Below are 10,323 nucleotides of genomic sequence, written 5' to 3' on the forward strand. Positions count from 1 at the left end.
CATATTTCTGCCATCTCGAATTGAGGTTAACATTACCCCCTCCGAGACGGGTGCCAGTCCCATGGCACTTTGAGCTCTTTAGTGTGGAAGGGTGGGCTCTGGGCAAGTGGCTGGTGGGGTGATGATAGGGCCACATGTGGACTCCGTTGATTGGGAAGCTTTGGTAATGAATGGATGGAAAACCCAAGGTATGTCGAGTGGATGATGGGGGCCTCCGAAGTTGGTGGTTTGCAGCATCTTGTTGTACCTGAAAGGAGAAAGTGCTCTACCTAAGGGGAGTGTCTACCTCACCGTGCAGTGCTCTGTGCTCATGCTGGTGGAACGAGGAGTTGGGTCTAATCACAGGCAAGCCTGGGTGATGTCCCACACTTGAGGAACCCGTTCGTGCGAAGGGAGGTGCGATGTGTGTAGCTTAAGGTGACAGGCCTAACCATAGGCGAGTGTTACCTCCCTATGTTTGTCCTGCCCTTGAGGTGCCCTAAGTGTGAAGTGGGGAATCGAAAAGGGCTAGGGGGTTAGGAACGGAGCCAACCAATCGAGGCCATTGGGCGTGCCTAACTTGAGGACCCCTAGGTACAATGACTGTGAATTATGTGCCATGACTTGTGTTTGGATATGTCATGTGCTCCTTTCATTGTTATTTGTTTGCTGTCTTTGTGTTTGGCCTTTTTTTTTGTGGCTTGCCGAGTTACATGATTCGGGCAGTAGCTAATTGCTAGTTATCATCATCAGAATGTGGTGGGAAAGGGGATTTAATCGAGTGACTCAAAAACTTCCAGCTCTACATGTAACCCTTAAGGTTCAAGCAGACATGGAGAGAGGTGGTGGAGAGGAATGGGTGGTTACAATAGAGGTGAATTGGCTATCACTCATATCCTCGAGAATAGCAAGGTAGAAGGAAGGTAGAAGGTTGGCTCTCATCATTAGACGGGTCATTGTGTAGCTATCTATGGTGTTAGAATAAAAAAAGAGTGGGGAGAGACCATGTTCTACTGGGGTGGGATCCTACTTAAGTAAGATTTTTAATAGCCTAAAGTAGTTGCATGTGGTAATGAAGGCAGGATCGGGATAGGAGGAGAAGTCAACAATGAAGCGGGTCATGGTAGCATCTAGGTTGTTTGAGGTGAAAGTGAGGGCTTGTGCTAAGGTAGTAGTACAGGGGGTTATATATGATGGGGAAGTTGTAGCGACCATGGATGTTTGTATCAAAATCTACGCCTACCCTACGAGGATATGCCATGAAGGTGGGGTTGTTTCTCTCAGAGGGGAGGGTATTACAAAAAGCCATCTAGGAGAACACATTGTCGTCACAAATGCGTATACGCCATAGTGGCTGGCACTCGTATCTGAGCACAAATTGAAGCACTTCAAAAAACTTATTTTGCCAATACTCCGTATCCTTGGTGCCCCAGAGGGTGGGATTCTTCTCTGTTTCTTCCAGCCATTGTTGGCCTAGTCAGCTTCCAATACCGATCACCTCTTCCACTACTTTAAGGGGAAGAACTATGCACATGCCATTGGGGAGGAGGAAGCTGAAGTTAAAGAGCTGCTTCTCTTTTTCTTGTCTCTTCCCAGACTACGAGTTCTGCATGGAAGCTGGCTGGTAGGTCACTTGGGCATAGTGGAAGAGGTGCAGACGGCTATGCCATAGGCTTGGCCCTCAATCTCTGTCTGGCTTCTTCCACCATTTTCTTTCTCCTTTCCCTCAGGGCGGTTTTTCTGCTGTTGTTCTTCAAGGTGGGGTAAAGGGGGTTGTGGGATCACTTCTTCTTCGAATCTGCCCATGTCAAATTTTAGTTCAGCTTCACCCCTTTGGCGATCCTCTTGTTGTACCTCCTCTACAAATCCCAGTGCATCAATCTCCTGGGGGTTAGGTCGGCCAACAATAGGTACTTGCGTTGCTCATCAATGCTCAACCTAACTGCAACGGTTTGTGGTGGCATGTGTAACCCTACTTGTAGAGCTCTGCGTGCTATGCTCAGCCTCTTCTTTACCACCTCAAGGGACTCCCCTTCCTCTGTGTGAGTGGCATCCATCATAGTATTCAGGAAAGCTCGTTGTTGAGTATTGAAGCCCACTTGGGTTGCCTCTGCTCTGCTTTCTGCTAGGACTTTCTCTTTTTCTACAAGAGCCAGGCGACGCGCCAAGGTCTTCACTCTTCATTCATTTTGGCCTGCCCACTCTTAGGCTCTCTTTTTCATCTCCTCCATACTTTTTCCTTGTCTTTGTACTAGAGCCACGAGTCTCTGCTCTCCTGTTCTTCCAATTCTCTGCTCATTCTCTCCTGCTCTTTTATGGTTTTCATCTCTCTGTGGTGTTGCTCCTCTTCTTGCTTCCTTTCTTCTTCCCTTGCGACAAACTCTTCCATGCCTCATACGATCAGTTTTGTTTTTGCTGCCAAATCCTCATATTGCACGATTAAAAGTTTATACTCTCTGCATTTTCACTAGCTCTTGATTTTCATCTTCAAGCCACTGCCGCCAGCTTTTCTCCTTGTCATCTTTGGCCTTTAGTTCATGTTTTAGATCAAAGATCTCCTTTTGTTGCATAGCTATTTGCCTCGTCTTTTCAAGTTGGAAGGTTGCCGCCAACTCCTTTTCCACTTCCAACTCAACCATCGCTATCTTTCTTTCCTCCTTTGCCTTCTCTAGCTGAGAGAGCAGTTTAGCAACATATTGATGTATGCATTGGTTCATGGACACGGGGTGCTTACTGGAGGTTTGAATGATCATACCGATGTATTTGGAGGTTGTCAAATGCTTCTCCTTGGTTCTAGAATGCTTTTAGCTTGGAATAGGCTCCGCCTTGGTCATCATCACTCGCATTTGGCTTAGTTGGCATGCTTTGGACCGGTTTATGCCTATTGTCACTGCTTGACATTTAGGTTTCTTGCATTTATGATTTGGTCAGATATGGATGCCACTTGGTTTGCCCATGCTTGACAGTTACTTGGAGCTTTGTCTTCAGATGTATTTGAGCATTTTGGATCTACTGGGCATTACATTTGGTTGTCAGTTGCATGCTCTTTGCGGGTCTGAGATAGCTTGGGATTTATGCTCTGGATGTACCACATTGGGCTTTGGCATGTCTGATGCTATGTATTCGATATATTAGAGCATTGCTTGCTCTCTTTGCATCTGACTTTACTTCCAGTGGGATCCTCCTGGTATATTTGGATGTACATAGAGACTTATTTACACTTGAGCTTGAGCTTGTGGGACAGTTACATGCATTTGCTCTCTTGAGAGCGTTATGTCTACAGTTAGTCTGTAGTGGGCTGATTTGATACACCTATTGGGGCAGGCACCTATCTTTGTCACAGGTTTGTCAGTTTTGTATGCATCTTGGTTGATTATGCATTGAGCTTCTTGCTCTATCAGTTGTGCTTGTGCTTGGTCTCTTCTCTTACCCCGAGTCCCATTACATGCATGACTTCTAGACCTATGAGATGTCTCTTGCCTAACAAGTTATTGGTTTGATAGTTCTTGGTACCTTCTTGCCCCTGGACACGCACTGTTGGATGTATCTTGCTACTGGCAGTTTCAGTGACCTATGCATCAATGATTGCTTCATTTTGGGACAGTTTTACATACTACTTACAACAAGCTAAAATCTGTAGATTTTGAGCACTTCTATGAGGGTAATGCTTACTATTTGATACTATCTTGGTCATATTTGGTGGAGAGGTGCTTCTCTTGGTGATATCCACTCTTTTAGCCAATTTTAGTAGTGGTTTTAGTGTATTTTTTGCTAATTACAACTCAATGCCCCACCCTCATAAGGTGCCACCAATGTCCAGCCACAAAATCATCTACTTTTTAATCTTTAGTCCATTATAAAGCGTTTGTCAGTCTATTGGCATGGCCATTGGTTACTTACTTTGCCCTTTTGATCATTAAGTTGCCCTAATAGCGCCATAGCAAGATCGACTTGGCATGATTAAGTTTTGATTTTGCTCTCGTTTTGTTTGAAAATCATATGGGCTTCTAGCAAAGCCACATCTTTTATTCCATTTGCACTTGTCGGCAAATTAGATCATATATTTTATTTGTAACAAAGCAGGTGCTCTCTGTGATCTAGAGGCAAGGTATTAGCAGTTCTTTGTCTCTCCTTATCTGCGCACCTTATTTTTATGTGCTAGGGCTTCTTTCGCAATCGGATGCAGGAACATTTTGGCATATCCTAATTATGACTTTAGGGCTTTCGCGTATTGTCCCTTCCTTTTCCTGTCCACCCTATGATTAGCTTTTTTGGGCGCAATCCCAAGAGTGTACAGGGTTCCCCAATTCCAGAACTCCATATCTTTTGCATCGGGCCGTAAGGCTTCTGCTCTACGTCGGAGGTGCGTTCGAAAAACGAAAAGAAACAAACAATCCCTTTTCCTTGGCCTCTGTTCCATGTTATGAACGCAGGAGCCAAAATATTGTCCTGTTTTCTTGTCTCGACGCTTCATATGCTAGGGCTGTGGTTCCCTGTTATCTGTTTTAGCTTGGTTTAGCCTTCGGGGTTGTAATATGGAAATTGAGTATTCATCGTGCATGGGAATACCTGAGTTCATAAAACGGAAATAAGTTTAATGATTACTAAGCGCACCCTTGCTTGAGATTAAAAACTCCCTACTTTCGCCAGGTTCCGAATCTCTTGATTGCCCAGCTTTATGCCTTTGGATGCCATTCTCGTAGTTAACATATGAACATGCTGTTACCCTGTCTTCAAGGGAGGAGGACTTTCACCTTCATGAAGACCTAGTTCGCTCATTCCGCCATCCGAGTTTGGATGAATGGGAGACGAGCGCACAGATGTGACCTGAAGTTGGTTTTGCGCTGTGAACAGGTCGCACTATCCGATCAGAAAGGGTTATATCTTGACAAATGGCTTTATAGGGCATTCGTTTTGGTTCATGTTTAGCATAAAGCTTTCATGGTTTTTGATCCCATATGTTCTTGTTAGATGCCCATATGATTTTCTTTAATAAAATATGACTTAACCTTGACGTACAATTTAAGCTTTTTTCGCAACCCTTCCATTTGCCTCTTCCATATCTGAACAATTTGGTACGTTTTGAGTGTGGCGCTTAAAGCAAGTCCCTATTCGAATCCTAAAAAACTCATATTCATGGCATTGACATTTACTTTTATAATGTCCCCTAGAAGCATATGAAATCATGTGCGTAAGCACAAAAAGCTCAGGACCAAAGGTTTGCTTTGTATGAACTAGCTTATTTGCAAACGAGGCTTACTTTTGTGCACGGAATTTTCTTTTTGGGTTTGCTTGCGAGATTCATTACATTTGTTGCTTCAGCTTATTTTTCTTTTCGTAAAGAAACAAAATCGGCAAAACCAACAAACAGAGAGCTTTAAGGCTGCCTGTGAAAAAGAAGGCAAGCGAAGCCGTCCTATGCGAATGTTTATTTTAATGACAGTAAAGCCTTCCACAAACGAGACTTTCCAAAGCAATTTGCAACTCTCTGGCCTAAAGGAGGCCCATGAGCTAAGGGTTGGGATAAGGATAGTTATTTGGACTGAAAGACGAGAGCCGGGTGGCCATCAATATATTTTCAATTTACTTTGCCTTAGTACCTAACTTACGGGTAGCTGGATTAAGGAATGGGCCATTTAGAATTGCCGAAGAAAGTCAAAAGTCTAATGACTATTTCCTTGCATTCGGATGGACTTAATGATTTACTGCCTTAATTAATTGGTTTAGCTAAGACAACTAAAGGCCTGTGACATATCATATAGTGAAGAACCATTGACTTTGCTTAAATGAGTTTTTTAACCTGACCAGGTTAAACTTTTAACTAAACGCAAAAATATCTCGTTTTAGCCATTACGGGTCCGAATGGTTTGAGCCTCCAAAGCCGCTCCGACTGGATAAGAAAATAGCCTAATGTCTAAGGGTAGTAGAAAATTAAAAGATAGCGAAGTTATCATCTATTTAGAGACGAGCGAAGAGCAGAAATGATATAAGGGCAACGCAAGACATTCCGCTTGCACGGTGTTTGTTATTTTAAAAATGGTAGTTTCGTTTGTGCGAGTTGTTTGATATATTTTTATATCGTTTAAGATTTAATCATTCTTTAATGCTCAAACAATTAAAATTGCATGGGAAGGAGGATTTATGAAGTTCTTGCCAATATCAGATCTTAAGGATCTATTGTTTCGACTAGAAAGTTTATTTGGCAAATCGACCTAAAATATCATAGTTTCTTTTTTGTGCTGTTTTGTAGATATAATTGAAACTTAATATCAGTGTTTAGGCATTTTAGTTATTCTTAAACTCATTAATCCTCATATGATTTAATATGGCTAAAGAAAAAAAATAAATTTCCATACAGGGGTTCCGGATTAGCTTAATTGGTAGAGCAATGGACTGTTAATCCATAGGCTGTAAGTTCGAATCTTGCATCCGGAGTTTAAAAAGAAATAAGCAAAATAGGGATGGGATTTAATTAATGAGAGCTAGTCTGCGCTTTTACGTTTTCTAAGTGCTCTGATTTCATATCCTGGATAACGGGAATGTATCTTTTTCTTAATATATGTTGTCCTATTTTATCGGCAAATGTTAAAGCTCCGATTATTGGCTTATCTTGGCAAGGATTTAACCTAACGCATATATGATAAGCACTTTCACTGTATATACATTTAAATACAATAGTATGTTAATTACTTTAGTTTGCGTGGTAAGACCGTTTAGTTGATTTAATTGTCTGCAATGTAATAGAGGTGTTCATGGGTTTGAATGTTAGGGGCTAAAATAACCCATGAACACCTCCCCAGGCAAAGATTCTATTTCGACAAACTAAACCTCTTCATCGAAAAATAAAAAAAAATTGAAATTGATCCTGGCTATGATGGTCTATATGTTGATGGACTGTTTCTATATCTTACCAATAAATAAGTTAATGGACTGTTTCATAATGTTCAACGTGTTGATGGACTGTTTCTCTATCTCATAATACTTACTAATAAGCTGTTGATGGATATGTATAACAATGTGAAAAAGGGATAAGAAAGAACCAAAGGACATTTGTTTTTAAAGAAAAAGAAGAAGATCCAATGCATTGGTTATGGTTTCGGTAAATGCATTGTACCATATTTCTTTCTTAATAAAAAAAGATGTTTCTAATTAAACTGTTTATAAGAGTTAAATGGGACAAATACATTGGTTATGGTTTCGGTAAATGCATTGGCTATGTTTTTGATAAATGCATGGGTTCTGGTTTCAGTAAATATATTATCTATGGTAAATGCATAGGTTCTGGCAATGATAAAATCATATCAAATATGTCTTTCATATAGTCAATCTTATTTGAAAGTAAATACATCGTTTTTTAAATGCATTGGTTCCGAGGAAAGCACTAGTTCAGGAGACTATATCAAAAACCAATAAGGAGAAAAGCCACTAAAAAACCAATAAAAACAGTTGTAATGACTATCGTACTTACCTAAAGCGTTAGCTTCTCGTCAATTCCTTCTATTTTCAGCCATACTTTACTCTCCTGCAATGAATCCTTTGGTTTCCGGTAGATGGAAGATCTGCATGAGCGATACAAGAATTCTTGTATAATAACAATCTTTGGTATCCGGAATGTAAGATGATTCGCCTTGCCAGTGGCCGTTCCGCTTACGGTTGTTAGTAAAAGCTAATAACTTACTAAGAAATCATCATCAACCTGCCTCATATGGCAGAAATTCACTAAAAAATTGGGCTTGATCCTGGCCCAGAATGAACGCTAGCGATATGCTTAACACATGTAAGTTGGATGTCATTTCTGTTCCAGTTTTATGGAATAATTGAAAAAAAAGTAGCAAACGGGTGCGTAACGCGCAGGAATCTGCCAAACAGTTCGGGCTAGATCCCGAAGCAACGCAAGCAATAAAGCTATGCGAGAAGATAATAAAGCGCTGTTTGATGAGCCTACGTAGTATTAGGTAGTTGGTTGGGTAAAGGCCAACCAAGCCTACGATGCTTAGCTGATCTTTTCGGATGACCAGCCACACTGGGACTGAGATACGGCCCAGACTCCGCCGGGAGGCAGCAGTGGGGAATCTTGGACAATGGGCGAAAGCTTGATCCAGCAATATCGCGTGGGTGAGTGAAGAACGTCGCAAACGCGAGGAATGGCAATACCGCTTGTAAAACCCTTTCGTCAAGTGTGCGATGGTGACAAAACTTAAAGAAGAAGCCCCGGCTAACTCCGTGCCAGCAGCCGCGGTAAGACGGGGGGGGCAAGTGTTATTCGGAATGACTGGGCGTAAAGGGCACGTAGGCGGTAAGTTAGGTCGAAGGTTAAAGACGCCAGCCCAACTGGCGGAATGCTTACGAAACCAATTTACTTGAGTGAGATAGAGAAGAGTGAAATTTCGTGCGTAGGGATAGAATCTGGAGATACACGAAGGAACGCCGAAGTAGCGAAGGCAGCTCTTTGGGTCTCTACTGACGCTAAGGTGCGAAAGCTTGGGGAGCAAACGGGATTAGATACCCCGGTAGTCCATGCCGTAAACGATGAGTGTTCGTTTTTGGTCTGCGGATCGGAAGCTCAGCTAACGCGTTAAACACTCCGCCTGGGGAATACGGTCGCAAGACTGAAACTCAAAGGAATTGACGGGGGCTTGTACAAGCGGTGGAGCATGTGGTTTAATTCGATACAACGCGCAAAACCTTACCAGCTCTTGACATAGAAACACTTGGCGTATGCACATTTGACATATGAACTAGTGTACTTGTTCTTAACGGGATAAGATAAAAATTCGTACAGGTGCTGCATGGCTGTCGTCAGCTCGTGTCGTGAGACGTTTTTGGTTAACTCCTATAACGAGCGAAACCCTTGTTTCATGTTGCTAAGACATGCTGTTTACAAAGGATCCATGCCGTCTTTCATCAGCAGCCGTACAGCTCAATGGTTGCTTGAGATCGACGGTATTCTTTTTATTGGGTGTTGCACTCATGAAAAACTGCCCGTAGTTTTACTATGGAGGAAGATGGGGATAACGTCAAGTCCGCATGGCCCTTATGAGCTGGGCTACACACGTGCTACAATGGCAATTACAATGGGAAGCAAGGCCGTAAGGTGGAGCGAATCCGTAAAGATTGTCTAAGTTCGGATTGTTCTCTGCAACTCGAGGACATGAAGTTGGAATCGCTAGTAATCGCGGATCAGCATGCCGCGGTGAATATGTACCCGAGCCCCGTACACACCGCCCGTCACACCCTGGGAATTGGCTCCGCCTGAAGCATTGAGCAGGGATCACTTATTAGTAAAGTGCATTATGCTTCCGTTAAGTGTAATTCACTTTAGTTTTAAAGGTGTTTCCGCTACATATTATGGTTGGGTCAGTAACTGAGGTGAAGTCGTAACATGGTAGTCGTAGGGGAACCTGTGGCTGGATGGATTCTTCCAGAAAGATGAAGATACAAGCTAAAAATCTCATATATGCGTTAATTAGCCTATTTTTTATCTGTTATTTTAATGATATTTTACTAGTAGCTAAAGGGCATTTTTGATGAAATCATTGTGGCCATTGTTTGTAGCTCAAGGAAGGAACCTTGCCAAGGAGATCCGGATAGTCCTGCTAGAAATAAGTTTTTAAAAAGCCCACATTACGCAAATGGGTTGGCTGAAAGCTAGCCTACGAGCTTTATAGTATGTACATAATGTGGCTATGTCATATGGTTAAACGATCTGCCATCTGCGAAATTAGGATCCTGGCACTGAAAAAAAAAGTATTGGCTAGTTGCTTAATCCATGCATGACTATATAAAATAAGGAATCTCCGATAGTAAGTTTCATATAAGGCTATAATAAAATTGCCCCCATTGTAGTTATCCATGGGTTGCCTCCATGTAACCGTGGGGCAAATTGAGAGGAAACAAAGCAGCTTAAAATTTTCTCTCAAAGAAAACCTCGTAACATTCCCAAAATGTGAAACCTAGACGGTACCTGTTAAGTGGTAGAAATAGGGTCTCTAACTCAAAGGGGAGCCACTATTACGTACTTGAAAAAAAGGGTATTTGCTTTGACGAATTTGTTGTCTCTTATTATTACACATGCTCGGTAAATTAGTTTTCAAATAACTAGGTAAGGGAAACAAAAAAGTATGTCAAAATCACGTATATGGAAGCGATACGAAAAAGGCGTTATGGCCTTAAAAGCACTCCCTAACCCAGATTCAGACCGATAAGTGAAAGAGAGTAAGTTGAAATGATATGAATAAGGGATACTCCTGTGTGTGTAAAAAAAAGAGCGTTACTTTCCGTTACGATCGTTTCGGATATTCCTTAAAGCTGATCTACGCATAAGAGAAACCAATGATTTAGACT

The 10,323-nt window shown here is 42.0% G+C and overlaps 1 pseudogene; it reads left to right on the top strand.

Annotated features, from left to right (window-relative positions):
* The first annotated feature begins 7,705 nt into the window (after nucleotides 1-7,705).
* LOC148007966 (18S ribosomal RNA) lies at nucleotides 7,706-9,397 on the top strand (annotated as a pseudogene).
* The last annotated feature ends 926 nt before the right edge of the window (nucleotides 9,398-10,323 follow it).

Source organism: Lygodium microphyllum, unplaced genomic scaffold (genome assembly GCF_053477565.2).
Source record: "Lygodium microphyllum isolate KBCC unplaced genomic scaffold, Lygodium_microphyllum_v1.1.10 scaffold_947, whole genome shotgun sequence".
NCBI lineage: Eukaryota > Viridiplantae > Streptophyta > Polypodiopsida > Schizaeales > Lygodiaceae > Lygodium > Lygodium microphyllum.